The sequence below is a fragment of the Podarcis gaigeae genome (assembly GCF_964106915.1).
Source record: "Podarcis gaigeae genome assembly, chromosome: 7".
NCBI classification, from domain to species: domain Eukaryota; kingdom Metazoa; phylum Chordata; class Lepidosauria; order Squamata; family Lacertidae; genus Podarcis; species Podarcis gaigeae.
Window position 1 is genome coordinate 72,623,415 of NC_139683.1, and position 15,009 is coordinate 72,638,423.

General features: G+C 42.5%; 1 long non-coding RNA gene across 1 annotated transcript; it reads left to right on the forward strand.

Moving 5' to 3' along the window:
• Nucleotides 1–911: 911 nt before the first annotated feature.
• On the forward strand, nt 912–8,052 carry LOC310849024. The gene is made up of 3 exons (XR_014566741.1): nt 912–1,972; nt 2,708–2,772; nt 7,969–8,052. It is a non-coding gene; the product is annotated as an uncharacterized lncRNA (long non-coding RNA).
• The last annotated feature ends 6,957 nt before the right edge of the window (nt 8,053–15,009 follow it).

Below are 15,009 nucleotides of genomic sequence, written 5' to 3' on the forward strand. Positions count from 1 at the left end.
TCTAAGTGCCCAAGTGGCCCACTGCATTTATAAGCATAGCTTTCAACTTTTCCCTTTTTTAAAGGGAAATTCCCTTATTCCGAATAGGATTCCTTGCAAGAAAAGGAAAAAGTTGACAGCTATGTTTATAAGATACTTGTAAATGGTGGAAGATAAGCTATTTAGCATATATATATCCAATGTCTCAAGAGTATATGCTTGTGAGGGAGAATTAAGGGCACCATGCAAGCCTTCTTGGGGAGAGCATGTCGTCGTCGTCGGAAAAACATAACACGTTGCAGAGTTCTCAAAAATAGACCAGAGGCAATTGTACTTCATCCAGCAGAGCTTTACTGCTACTGAAGGCAAATGAGCATAATGGTCACAAATCCAATACATTCAGGATTGGCACAGTCCATAATAAATCTAGGTGCAGCAGACTTAACCTTAACCTTAACAATGACTTATAATAAGACTAAACCTTAACACTATAGCATACTGAGCACCACACGAGAACAAAGAGCTAGAAAGAGAAAGTGAGTGAAACCCAGGCTCCTCCTGGCCTGACGATTATTGTCAGCATGACCTTGACAGAAAAGATAACAGAACCAGTTTTAACCAGCTGTACTCAGCTTCCTGGAAGGAATAACCCAAACATCAGAAAACTTCTGCCTGTTTCTTTCACATTGAAAAAAACCTTCTAGAACCCTCTTGTACTAATCAGAATAGAAAAGATCTCTACACATCAGATCAATACTTTCTGTACTAAGAGATGCAAATTGACAGAGCATCCCACAAGTGGGGAGACCCAGCAGAAAAGGCTCGTTCTTGTGTTGCCTCCCACCAGACCTGGTGTGGAGGAGGCACACAAAGGAAGGCCTCAGATGATGAACACAGGGTGTGGGTTGATTCATATGGAGAGAGGAGGTCCTTGAGGTATTGCAGTCCGGAGCCATTTAAGGCTTTCCAGGTCAAAACCAGCACCTTGAATTGGGCCCGGAAACTAATTGGTAGCCAGTGTAGTCTCAACAGGTTTGGCATTATATGCTCAAACCATCTTAACCCAGTGAGCAACCTGGCCTCTGAATTCCACACCTGCTGAAGTTTCCAAACCATCTTCAGAGGCAGCCCCACATATAATGCGCTGCAATAATCTAACCTAGAGGTTACCACAACACAGGTAACAGATTTAGGCTGCCCTGTTCAGATAGGAGCACAGCTGGGCCACCCACTGATGCTGATGGGAGACACTCCACACCACTGCTTCAAACCCACTCCTTTGCAGAGGGTGTGTAACCGCACGAAGAGCAAGCCACCTCCCTTTCAATTCCCCCCCCCCCCGCAGTCTGCAATGCTACACAACCTGGCCACAGGTAAGTCATATAGGGCTTTGTCTGTATGTTTTAGCTCTGTATCACTGATCAAGATAGGTCTTTTTCATTTACCCTCGAGATTACAGCATAGAGCTGGAAAAAGAAAAGAAAAAGAAAAAGATAATAATCATGCTTCAAAAATATGCTTCCAATCAAAAGGAAGGGGGGGAATGCATTAGGTTATTTTAACAATAGAAGGTGTGAATTATACTAGTGGGTGGGATACTTTAATAGCTGCAGGTGGTGAAATGAAATTTGAGCATCAAAAAGCTCCATTTCATTATCCCCAATTTTTTTTCTCCGTTCTCCCATCCTGGCTAATTATATCCAGAGGAATCATATTGCTCTTTCATGTTGCTTCTGAGACATTCCTTTTATTGCTGCTTATCTTTGGATGTTTACAAGTTCAGGCTGCAAGCAAATCGTAATCTGGCCACGCCAGTTTTGTGGATATGCAGGGACCAACCGAAAGAAACGATCTGGTACCATTAAATGAATTATTTAAACCGTTCGGCTGGTTCGGCATAAATATTTACACGAACCACCGTGGCAGGCAAATTGTCATAGGGCTAAGTCCCAGGGAGGTATTACGGCTGACAACCGACGAGGAGGCACTAGATGTGACTAAAGAACAAAAGGAACAGTAATTGGATTAAGCATGTGCCGAAATAGCAAGATGAAGTGATTTCCTGAGAATGTTGAACCGGGCTTTATTTGAAGCCTGAATTAATCTGGAGAATGGAAGTCAGCAATGCTAATAATTGCCTTTTGAGGATGCAGTTGTGTATTCAGGCGACTTAAATAGTCAAACAAAATCATGCTCATTATTAGATATATTTTTTTCCTGAAATTATTATTACAGAAATTGACAAGTGGAACTGGAGCAGGAGTTGGTAATGGAAGATAATAGATGATAATGATTTGTAATTTGTTTGGGGAAAGTGATTTGTAATTGTGAGACACTAGGTATTTAAGTTCCCTTTTCATGTAATTTTCAGTAGTTTAATGATATGCTTGCAGAGTAATGTTGCTTTTCCTGGAGAGCTGAAATGGCCAGCTGGCTACCCCTGGGCCAGATGCAGCCCACACAACACATTTCATCTTGTCCTTGGTGGGTTTATCTCCTAAATTTTAATCCAGGTGTAGGGCGGAGGGCAGAAATTCCATTGTTTGCCTTTTGATGGGAAGAAATTAGTGGTTGAAAGTAGTGGGAGAGTACATCCATTTCACATTTTAATGCTAAATTGCCATTTGTGCAGTCTACAGCAACCTTCTCCAAGTGGGTGCCCTCCATATGTTTTGGACTACAACTGCCATCAACCTTTGCTTCTTCTGTTATAGAACCAATCTCATAGCCGCAAGGGGTCCAGGTTGGCAGGCTGTGTGGCAAAATAGTCCCCTGGAACCCTGCTCACTATCTGTTCTCCGAAGAATAGAAAGGTGAAAAACAACATATTAGTCTTCATGTACATAATGACTACCTGTACCCAAGAAATGCCCCAAGCATCTGTTCTCTATTTTTTGTCTCTGGCTTAGCCCACCAATGACATATTGTCCCAGGAAATTTGCTGAGAATGAGGCTGAAAATGGCCCCCATTCATGCCAAAGACTATTATCTATAGACATTGCTTTTGGGGGTTTGTGAGCTACACCTCAGTAGTGGAAGACATCTTATTTGTTGACTTTATATCCCACCCTTCCCCCAACCATACCAGGGTGGTGTAGACCGTATGGGATATCGTCCCTCCAACCATTTTATCATCACAACTTCCCTCTTTGGTAGGTTAAGGGGAAAGATGGATTGGTCTAAGGCCACTCAATAAACATCATGGCTGGAGAGGAATTTGAACTCAGCTTTGCCTTGGTCTAAACCAGAGGTCTCCAAGCTTTCCTTGCCTCGGGCCGGTGTCTCGAGCGATGATCTTGTGGCGGGCTAGAGGGTGGCACTCTATTTCCGGTGCTCCTCTGACCCAGAAGTGGGTCCCTGTGCTGCGCTGCACTGCACCATGCCAGTAGGAGCGGGGGGCAGTTTAGCGGCGGTGGGGGTCACCACGGGCTGGATAAATGAGTCCCTCAGGCCTTATCCGGCCCCCGGGCCATAGGTTGGTGGCCCCTGGTCTAAACTTTAGGCACTATCCATTTAAACTCCTCCTGAAAAACTGCCAAGTTGTCACTTAATTATGCCTAAAGTGACATTCCAGACAAAATAAGATGATTCTGTTCCATGAAATGTCTTGCAGTTTTTAGGCGAGAGAGCACACACAGTATGCAAGAAATGTTCCACTCGGGAAAAACACACACGGGAAATGAATAGTTGGGCTGCTTGTCATCGTTGTAGCTACTTTTTCAAATGGTAGCCACGGGAATGTAAGACATTGTTGCACAAATCTAATATTTATTTATTTCAGGAAGACTAAGAGGTAAGCCATTTTATCAGAGCTGGTACTTCTAACTCACAAGCTTTTAACACTACATGCTTTAAGTGTCTTTCAGTAATGGAGTCGCATGTGAAGACGAGACCTTCTTACAGCTGCCATTTTTGGAGCTATTTTTAGCCAAAGCAATACTAGACTCTACTGTGGAATTGGTCTCAATAATGTATCCTTTGTCGCAAAGGTTGGAGGGAGGGGGAATATAGGGAAAACTTAGTTGATTTATAGTTTTATTATAAAACTTTATTATATGTTACTCTTGCTTTCCCCTTCCCTCTGTCTCCATGCCGCTATCAAAATTTAGATTATTAATTCTTTGGAGATTGTTGTTGGAGAGAGAGGCTTTGGAATGTTAACTTTTCGCAGACTTTGTGTTTGAGCACAAAAAAAGATTTTTGACAGGCTTCTGCAAGCATGCCACTTGCTGGACTGGAACTATAGTTGTAAGTCTGCAAAACATTTTAATACACCAGAAAGCACATCTGAGCATGGATGTCTGTCCTCCACCCATAATCCACTGATTTTAATAGGATGTACATTTGAGTACTGATTCAGACATGTGCTCCCATCCCCATTTCACAACCAGTTAATGCATTTTTAAAAAGCATGACTATAGTTGAACCACTGTGTATTTGACTGTACCTTGAGTTTTCTGAACTCTCTATGTGATTATTGACCCTTGGGTATTATATGAAAAACCAAAAGCTGGCCAAACAAACAAAAGAAAAAGAAAAAAGTTTTGTAGGCCACATCAAAATACTGTCCCGTTCTCTCAAGAGTCCTAGTAATTGTTGAGTTGAGCATGTACTCAATATAATTTGCACACGCACCAGAACATCTTCTTAATGTGGTTTAGGTTCAGCAAACACCCTCTCTTTCACTACATACGACATTTGGGCAAAGCAAACACACAAAAATGAAGCCTGAAATGCACAGTCACCCAATTCACATGATCTCCCACTCTATTTTTAATGGGAAAGAATTGCACAAAATGACCAACCGTGTGGTTGGTTGGGCATCAGACTGGAACATACTTTTCGCAGTTGAAGGGGATGAAGTGTACTAATTTCTCTACCCTGCGAAGAGAAGCAGCTGCACTATGGTGTCAGGGACGGGCTAGACAAGAAGGAATGGTGGGAGGTTCCAACTGGGGAACCCCCCAGGCAAGCTTCAGAGGGGGAAAGCTCTGATCCAGGAGAATAGTGATGGGATGCAGGAAACAGGTCAGAGGAAGAACGGAGTGCAGGCAGGTTGGAGACTGAGCAAGCAACAGGGTTAAGTGAAACTGAGGCAGCTGAGGAGGAAGACAGACCCCCCCCAGCCACATGCCACCAGAGGCATCTTACCCATAGAGGCTAGTGGTGCAGGGTGCCAGGGCGGCAAGTTCTGGAGAGTGCCAGGGAAGAGGTGGAGGCTGGATGGGGCGTCTCCTGGCCTCAGTTCACCACCCTCGCCTGCCTCCGCCATGCTGCGCTGAAGCAGCGATGCGCCCGGAGCCTCCGGCTGCCATGGCCACTGCAGAATGAAGCAGCCAGCTGAGCCGGGAGGCACCCCACTGGAGGAGCCACCCTCCAGCTGCTGCATGCCTCCTCCAGCCCCGTTGGCAGCGCCATCCTTCCTAAAAAAACTCTGGGAAATGGGGGCGGGCGCCGGAGGGATCTTTACATCACAGTGCCGGATATGCTTAAGACGGCCCTGCCTGCCAGTTCCATTGTTTCCTTCTCTGTCCCCAAGATAAAGGAGGGCATTACTGTGCAGCTGCTTAGAGTCACAGGACTCTGTTTACATCCCAGAGACAGTCCAGGCTGTTGGAAGTCTCACGGAAGACAGGAGACAGGATGTGACGTTAGTGGTTTCCTGTTCCATTGTTCCTTTGTTGAGTTGCTCTCTGTTTTCATAGAGAGAGAATGTATATTTCTTTGCTGTCTGCGTACTAAGAAATAAAGCATAGTGATGTAGCCATAAATCTCATCACTTCTGCTGCTTTGATTCTCTGCTGAATGGGAATGTACCTGAGGCCTCATCAGAGGCTCAGGTCTTTAATTATCGTTGGGGGCAATTCCAAAGGACTCAGCCGGAAGATGAGCTTTATCAGCTCGGTCGCAGCGGAGATCCCAACAATTACATGTAGCAGAACAAAAGACACAGAGAGCCCCTCCTCAAAGGACTGTTGTGAAGGCAGCCAGCTGGGGAGGAGCCTTTAGGAAGAAGTAGGAGGCTAAGATACTCAGCCCTGGCAACTGCCTCATCAGGGTTAGTCCTCTCCATAGAGCTCTCTGTTGGGGTTTTCTCTCTCTGAATAAAGAATCTGAGTTTCTGTGCTGAACTGCACCATAGGGTAACATATGAACTGGGACATAATCTTGCCATTTCCCCCCAGTGAGTATAGCAGTGGTGGCGAGCCGGGGGCAAGGAGAAGTGCTTTTACCAGATTCAACACCGCAGTATATATTCAGAAATCAACTTTGCTTTCTTCTGCATCTCATCCTAACCACTGGAGCTTCTGCCTTCATGAGCACATACACCATTTTATCCCTCTCTTTTATGCCTGCATATACTAGCCTGTAATTCCAGCGGGAATTTTCAACATAGGTGAACATTTCAATATCCAAAAAGTTCTTAAATAATGCCTATCACAGGGACAAATTGATACTGGGTGGTGGATGAAGCATATTAAATATGTCTTTGTAGTGCCTAGGAGGTGATATTTTACTTAAAAGCTACATTACACTTGTCTTAGTAGATGTCATAGTAAAGGATTTACCTGTGGGAGCAGGGAAAATGGATCCCCACTTGCTTTAAAACACTAAAATTTCACACTAAACAGCATGTTCTGCTTTTCAGCTTGTCTTTTGCCTGTTCACTGTCCTGTAAATATAACTGGAAGAATCCTACAGAGAAGTAGGTGATGCATGCCACTCTAGATAACTTTTTAATCTGCCTGAGCAATATTTTGGGGATTATGATTATATTTGCTAAGCTATTTGACAGGCAAAGTGATGCATAGATACACCGATAAGCAAGTCATAAACCTCACCTGGGGTCCAGCATTAGAGCTCCCAAACAGAACAAATGTTGCTTGCCATGCCGTTGATTCCCTTCACCCCCAAATTCTACCTGCTTCCTCAGAAATGAAAGTTATTTATGCCCTTCTGAAATGACATTATGACACCATTGTGCGAATAGGGATTGATTGAAAAGGGCTGAAGGGACAAAAGGGAATGAGCAGTAAGGACAAGTTAAGACTTGCCAAGTCCAAGAGGCTGATTCCCCAAAACTCTGGTCATTTCTTAAATATTCCTGTCTGTTCAAGTATGTTCTGGCTCTTACATTGAAAGAGCTAGAGAAGTTACTGAAACCACACGTTCCCTATGAGCGATTGTTGTTGGGAGGTGAACCATGAGATCTGGATTTCAAATCTGTAGCAGGATGGATGAGGGGGGTGATGCTTGGCCTTCCATCAGTCCACACCTTAGGGATGGGCAACTCTAATTTTGGTCCTTATCACTTTCACATGTGTTCACCGCTGAGTCCATCCCATCTCTCTCTCTCTCTCTCTCTCTCTCTCTCTCTCTCTCTCTCTCTCTCTTCTCACAGAAAATTTATTTATATATTTATTTATAACATTTATATCCCACCTTTCCTCCAAGAATTTTTAAAAAAATGCTTTTTATTGAGTTTTCAAAAAAACACAAACAAACAAAATAAATACTAAAATATTCCACAATCATATGTCATCCCATCTCATTTTCAAAATTACCAGCGTTTCTTTTTTAAAAAAACCACCTACATGAAATTTTGAATTTAAAGAATATTTAAATATGCATTTTAAGCACATTTTCCTCTCAAAGAATGTTTTAAAAATATATATATATTATTGTTTGAGTTGAGGGATGTGCAAAAATAATTAAAAAACACACAAAGTGGAAAAACTGGAGGATAACGTAAGTTCCAGTGTGCACATTAGTGCAAAGCAGGTCAATTTATGATGGAATTTGCAACAACTGCATTTCTCGGGCATCCCTATCTCGTGTTGCATGGAAGTATATTTTGGAATACTGGGAAGCAAGTTTTTAATATGAAGAAGACGACTAGGGTTTCTTTAAAAAGAAGAAGAGGAGAGAAAGCCAGTGTTAATTCAGTTGGAACACAGAATTGAGAGTCAATCAAACAAAGATACGAAGGGATGGAGTTGAATAAATTACCTATCCACAGGTGAGCAATTGCAACCTTTTAGACCTGCTCCACAGTCTTGTGCTGGATTGGAGCTTCAGACCTCAGTCATTCTCTGGTTGTGGAGCTGCTGCTGGATTAACAGTTTGTGAATGGAGAAGGCTTCTCTTCTCTCGGTCAGGGTCTTCTCCAGATGATCTTTTTTTTTTACAGACACCTTCTGTGTGCTATTTTCTAGTGTCTTTCCACTCTCAGATCTTCCAGTTCCATCTCTCAGAATCTCCTGCATCAACAATTTGGGAGCAAAAAAGATCATGCCACAACGTACAGACTTATATTACATAAGTCTGCAGCAGCCTCTTCGACTGTGCCGGACACAACTCAGTATATCCCTTCCTTTGTTTATCTGAGTTGGAAGATTAAATGGTCCATTATCTTGGCATACAGAGAGAATGACCAAATACAGATTAGAAATCCCTATCCCCTAATTCAGCCTTTCCCAGTTTGTCCCTCTCCAGATGTTTTGGACTTCAGCTCCCATCATTCTTGGCCACTGAGGTTTTTCAGCTTCTTTTTAATTAACGTGATTTATCTACTGTTTTACATAAAATAAGATTAAATAGCCATAAGAATAGAGCAATAACATCAACAGACTTTAGAAACAGGTAGACATAAATTATCAAAATACAGATAAAATCTACCGGTTTTAATATATATATATATAAAATAAAATTGCATGACTGAGTCGGCTTGCCTAACCAGAAATTATTTTAGCAGGTGTTGAAAGCGGTAAAACAAAGCTGCTTGCCTAATGTTAATGGTCCACGGTGGCCAGGACTGATGGGAGTTGGAGAGCAAAACATCTGGAGGACACCAGATTGGGGGAAGTTTCTTAATAATTTCTTTTCTGGAGCCATGGAAGACAAAAGACTTGCCTTCCTGATTTAGAGTCAGGTCCACGAAGACCAATGCTCTGTTTCTGACTGCAGAAATGAGCCCTTCCAGAGGGGATTAAGCATGGCCCTTATGTTTACTTTTCCTCCTCCATCTGTTAATCCAATTCTATTAAATCACTGATAAAACCATAGTCCAATTTCTTCCTGATTCCTAATTCTTCTGGTCAGTTTTTCCATTTCTGCATAGTCCATCAGTTTAATCTGCCATTCTTCTCTGGTGGGGACTGCACCTTCTTTCCATCTGTCGGCTAATAGTGCCCAGGCAGCAGTCGTCACATACAGTGGTACCTCGGGTTACAGATGCTTTAGGTTACAGACTCCACTAACCCAGAAATAGTACCTCGGGTTAAGAACTTTACTTCAGGATGAGAACAGAAATCACATAGCGGTGGTGCGGCAGCAGCAGGAGGCCCCGTTAGCTAAAGGGCTACCTCAGGTTAAGAACAGTTTCAGGTTAAGAACAGACCTCCTGAACAAATTAAGTTCTTAACCCAAGAAGAAGAAGAAGAGTTTGGATTTGATATCCTGCCTTTCACTCCCCTTCAGGAGTCTCAAAGCGGCTAACATTCTCCTTTCCCTTCCTCCCCCACAACAAACACTCTGTGAGGTAAGTGGGGCTGAGAGACTTCAAAGAAGTGTGACTAGCCCAAGGTCACCCAGCAACTGCATGTGGAGGAGCGGAGACTCGAACCCGGTTCCCCAGATTACAAGACTACCGCTCTTAACCACTACACCACATTGTACATGAATTTTGGCACCTACAATTCCTAAAAGAAAAGCTTCTGTTTCGTTTTGCTTTAAAAAAGAAAAGGTTATTTGAAACATTTCCCCCCAATTCATTGTATATCATCTCCCAAAATTCTTTTACTACTTTACAAGTCCACCACATATGATAGAAGGTGCTCTTTCCCACCTTACATTTCCAGCATGCGTTTGATCTTGCTTTATACATTTTAGCTAACTTGCTAGATTTAAATACCAATGACACATCATTTTCATATAATTTTCTTTCAAAGTGTAGCATGCTGTAAACTTTAAGTCCCAATTCCATAATCTCTCCCATGCTGCCAAATACATGTTTGACAACTGAGTCAAAAGAGCAACATGAGACTTTGATAAGGATTGGTTGTTTTTTCCATGCTTTCAGATATCTTTTGAGCTGCCCAGAGTGCCTGGGGAAACCCAGCCTGATGGGAGGGGTATACCATATTTTTCGCTTTATAAGACGCACCAGACCATAAGACACACCTAATTTTTGGAGGAGGAAAACAAGAAAAAAAAATATTCTGAATCTCAGAAGCCAGAACAACAAGAGGGATCGCTGCTCAGTGAAAGCAGTGATCCCTCTTGCTGTTCTGGCTTCTGGGATAGCTGTGCAGCCTGCATTAGCTCCATAAGACGCACACACACTTCCCCTTACTTTTTAGGAGGGGAAAAATGAGTCTTATAGAGCAAAAAATACGGTAGATAATAAAATTGTTGTTGTTGTTTGGAAGGGACATGGCTCTGACTAGGGGGTGCCTTCTTAACTCAAAAAATATCCAAAGAAACTACAATTAGACTCGTGACGCTGACTTCATAAAGGAGTGGTGTACAGAGCTCATATCCTCTGACTACAATGGAACAACGATCCTTAGCCATGTCAGTGTGTGAATGTGCCGAATCCATGCACACAAATATATTCTGGAGTCATTACTTGGATACAACATTGACTGCCTGAATCAAGCTCAGGAGAGGTGAATATCCTCTTCAGAAACATGTCTGTTGCAGCAATTAGTCTAACAAATATTTCTACAGATTTATCCATATGAATGCATACCCCATTATCATTATGTTGAATCAAGAGTCTTATTGCAGACAGACTGGGGAAACAGAAATGAAATTAAAATGTCAAAGCACAGTGGGAAACTGGAGGTACTTGAAAATTATGCAATTGAAAGGGAAATTGTTGCTTTTCTGTGTTTAGCCTGCCTTTTATTTGATGGCAAATGTTCATATTGTAATTAAAAGAAAAGAAAGGTTTAATGATAGACAACAGGAACAAAAGTCTAGATAGAGTGGCAGGTTTTTTGTTTGCCAGAAATGGAGATGTGTGGTGCAGTTTTTTCCTCAAATGTCTTATATATGTGGATTTTTTTATTCCTACATAACAGTCATGTTGAAGGGTGCCAGACCCAGTTTGGAGAGAATGAGGTAGCATTATATTAAGGGAGAAGAGCACAGTATTCAGGACAAAAGGGCTGTGGTTCAATTAACAGCTGGACTATATATTTGTTGTTGCCATAGGGGTTAGCACATTCGTTTTGAGATTTTTCCACCTCAGCCTGTAGGTTTTCACAGTATTCAGGGCATACATTGGGGTCATAGTGTCATTTCCTACACCTACCAACTGTCCTAGGCATTTAAAGCAAAATCATACCACTATAAACAGTCAGAGCTTCTCTAAAGAATCCTGGGAACTGTAGTTTGTTAAGGGTGCTGAATGTTGTTAGGGGTCTCCAAATCCCCACACAGAGCTACAATTTCCAGAGTTCCATGTGGGATAGATTGCTAAACCTTGAAGGTTCTCCCCATATCACTTGTGTTTATTTTAAAAAAAAAGAAATACTATTGAGCCCAATGGGCAAAATTGGAATTTTCAGCTTGAAGGACAAAAGCCATGCAATCGCCACATGATTATAACAAACAATACCAGATATACATGACCTGATTCCCCATTCACATGCTAATTCTGTATGTGTAACTTCACTTTACCTTCTAGAAGGTGAAAAGATCCCCAAACATTATTCATTTCCCTTCTTTCTACCTGTCTGCACTGAGTGATTTCACCATACTGGGTTAAACCAAGCCAATGTGGTGTCGTGGTTAAGAGCGGTAGACTCGTAATCTGGGGAACTGGGTTCGCGTCTCCGCTCCTTCACATGCAGCTGCTGGGTGACCTTGGGCTAGTCACACTTCTCTGAAGTCTCTCAGCCCCACTCACCTCACAGAGTGTTTGTTGTGGGGGAGGAAGGGAAAGGAGAATGTTAGCCGCTTTGAGACTCCTTCGGGTAGTGATAAAGCGGATATCAAATCCAAACTCTTCTCTTCTTCCTTGGGGGCTACAGCAGCAAATTCTTCAAGTGTTCATATGTGCTGTAAGGAAACACTTCCTTTTGTAAGCCTGAATCTATTGATAACCAGGTCCATTGGGTGACATGGTAGCTATAACACACAGACTGGACCTAAGGAGGGTTAGGGTTTAATTTTTGCTTCTACCTCAGGGAGTCGGATTGTTCGATTCTAGCCTGCAAAGAAAGGATCTGAAATCATATCACTGCATGCAGGATCAGTCAGCAGCAGCAAATCATATGGCATTATAACGGTAGGCAGTCCAGTGATTGAAAAACTACACACTGGTAAAAATAGAATACAGACAGAAGATTTGAAGGGCTGTGAAATCATACATACATTTCAACTGACGCTGTGTTTCTGGCTGAATTGGTACAAAACTTACATTAATCCAAAACTATCTCATGGCATGTTTTCAATAGCTATGTGGTCAAAATGTGATTCAAGTCTTCTTGGACTAATTTACAAAGACATGAACAACTTAGGTCCAGGGTACTTCAGGGACCATCTGAACCCTTTTATCCCAGCTTGATCATTAGTATCATCCACAGGAGCATTGGTCATTCTCTGAGTTGGCAAGACTCATCTGACAAAGAAAAGAAACAGAGCATTTAGTGACATTGGCTCAGTATTGGGGAACAATCTGACAACAGAGATTCAGGAGGTGTCTTCTGTTCCAACTTTAAAATGCCTGCTATTCCCCCCCCCCCCCTGTTTCACCAGGCCTATGCAGACAATTTAGAATCTATCTTTTTACAATTGTTCACTAATGCCTTTTTAAGCTTTTTATAACATTTTATGTACTGTCCTTTGGCATTTTTAATGAATACTGGAACAAACACACAGAGCTCAGAGGTGCCAGAGCTCACCATGAGCATCTCCCTTGTTCTCTTAGAATGGCAATGGCGCTACCTGAGAGGCGCTGGAGCTAAGCTCTGGTGAGCTCCTGCTGAAAAAAAAGTCGTGTATATGTGTCAATATGGTTAAATGGAGTCCAAATGCCTCAGCAGCTTTGGATAAGCACTTTCAGGAGTGCAAAAAGATCATCTGATTTAGTAGTGCCCATGATCAGGATGCTTCAAACAATCCTGGTTATTGCAAAGGACAAAATTCCCCTCTGTTTTTCTGGAGCCATTCGCTCTCCACAAAACAAATGAAAAGAGGCCGAATTACTTCTTTGGGGACTGGGCAGACACCAGATCCTCCAAGTGTCCATATTTTCCAGGGATGTCCTTGATTTAGAGAAGCCATCCCAGTTTCTGACTTGATCCCAGAATGTCCTGCTTTTCCTTAGGATGTCCCTATTTTCATTGGGAAAATGTTGGAAGGTATGGAGTTATCCAACCCCCCAAGCTATCTTAAAGCAGCCTATTATAGGGAAGTTTTTTTTCATGTTTAATGTTTTATTATGTTTTTTATATAGGTTGGAAACTGCCCAGAGTGGCTGGGACAACCCAGTAAGATGTGTGGGGTATAAATTTTAAAATTATCATTATGGAATGGGACGTCCCTATTTTCATCCAAGAAACGTTGGAGGGTATGAGATGCATTCCTAAGATGTTTTCAGGTTTACCTTACTTTACAGGCAATTTTTAACACTTTGAAAGAAAACTCACTAACATTTTCGGTGGCTGGAGATCCTCTTCATTTCCACAGGCTCTGCAGTCCTCTGACTGCCTTCCACATGTATTTCTTTTCCTGTTCCAGATCGCTGCTACTGTAGTTTCCATCACAATCTGGCACAGGATGAGAAGCCACGAGTCTATAAGAAACCCAAAGGCCATGCAGCTCTTGTCGGAGCCTCCATACGACCGAGCTGTAATAACTACTCCTCTGGGCATATCTTCGGAACCCATCCAGGCTCTCCTCCAAAGGTGATAAACGACCTAAGCCTTTGAATGAAACTTCAGGCACGCTTTGCATTGCGCAGAGTACCCAGACAGCAGCAGAAGGAGCCAGAAATATGTGCTACATTGCTACTTTATTTCTAACTACACAACAGAAAAGAATATGCATCTGCTCTCTGTGAGAGACAGAAAACAACAGGACAAAAAAACAGGGAACCAGTAACATCAACATCCGTCTCCCGTCTCCCGTGAGACTTTCAACAGCCTGGAATGTCAATAGAGTCTTGTGACTCGAAGAACTGCACAGTGGCATAACAAAAACCTAACAGCTCTGTTTCTTTTTTTTGGGGGGGGAAGGGGCAAGAAGAAGTTGTGAAAGACTGTTTTGGGGGAGGTGTGTGTTCTGCTGGCAAAAGAAGTCTTTTTTCCTGCTGCTTCAGTCAGCTGCCAGGCAGGCTGGCATGTTATCTCAAAATGCCTCAGTCAGAAGGATAGCACAGCATGAGGGAAGCATGGGGGGGGGGGGGAGAGAAAGGATCTGGCCTTCATTTGTCCATGAAGGTTGCCCCTCATTCCACTCTAGCAATTGTGTTTCTGCAATACAGTCAGACCTAAAATACCCCCAGTTCCTGATATATGACATGAAGTTGTTCCAAATGAGTCATTCCAGCTTCATAGCTTACGCAGCCGCTGACAATAGTAGCTCCATGCTGCTTGAAGCAGTGGGGAAACTTTATTTTAAGCAGGAAAGGGGAGAGAACACTGTCCCCTCTGCTTTTTTAAAAAAATAATAATTTCCCATATCACCATGTATTATAAATATATAGATAGTTTGCCCCTTCACCCCACGAGTAGTATTTCAGAATCCAGATTACATTTCTTTAAATCACAATATATTGCACAAGTAGGATTAAGAATCTTCTTATTCAGTCTAGTACAATGGATAATAACTTTTCATTTGCAACATTCAGTGTTTTCTGTAACTCCATTAGTTCCACCTTTGAAAGCCGCCTCTGCTTTCAGAAGCTCCCCCCCCCAAAACAAAGGTCACAATTTTCTTATTCTCTAAAATTGTCATGGGGCACACTCTTCTTTCAGTCCTTAAGTGTGGACAACAGTGAATCCAATCATTCAGAAA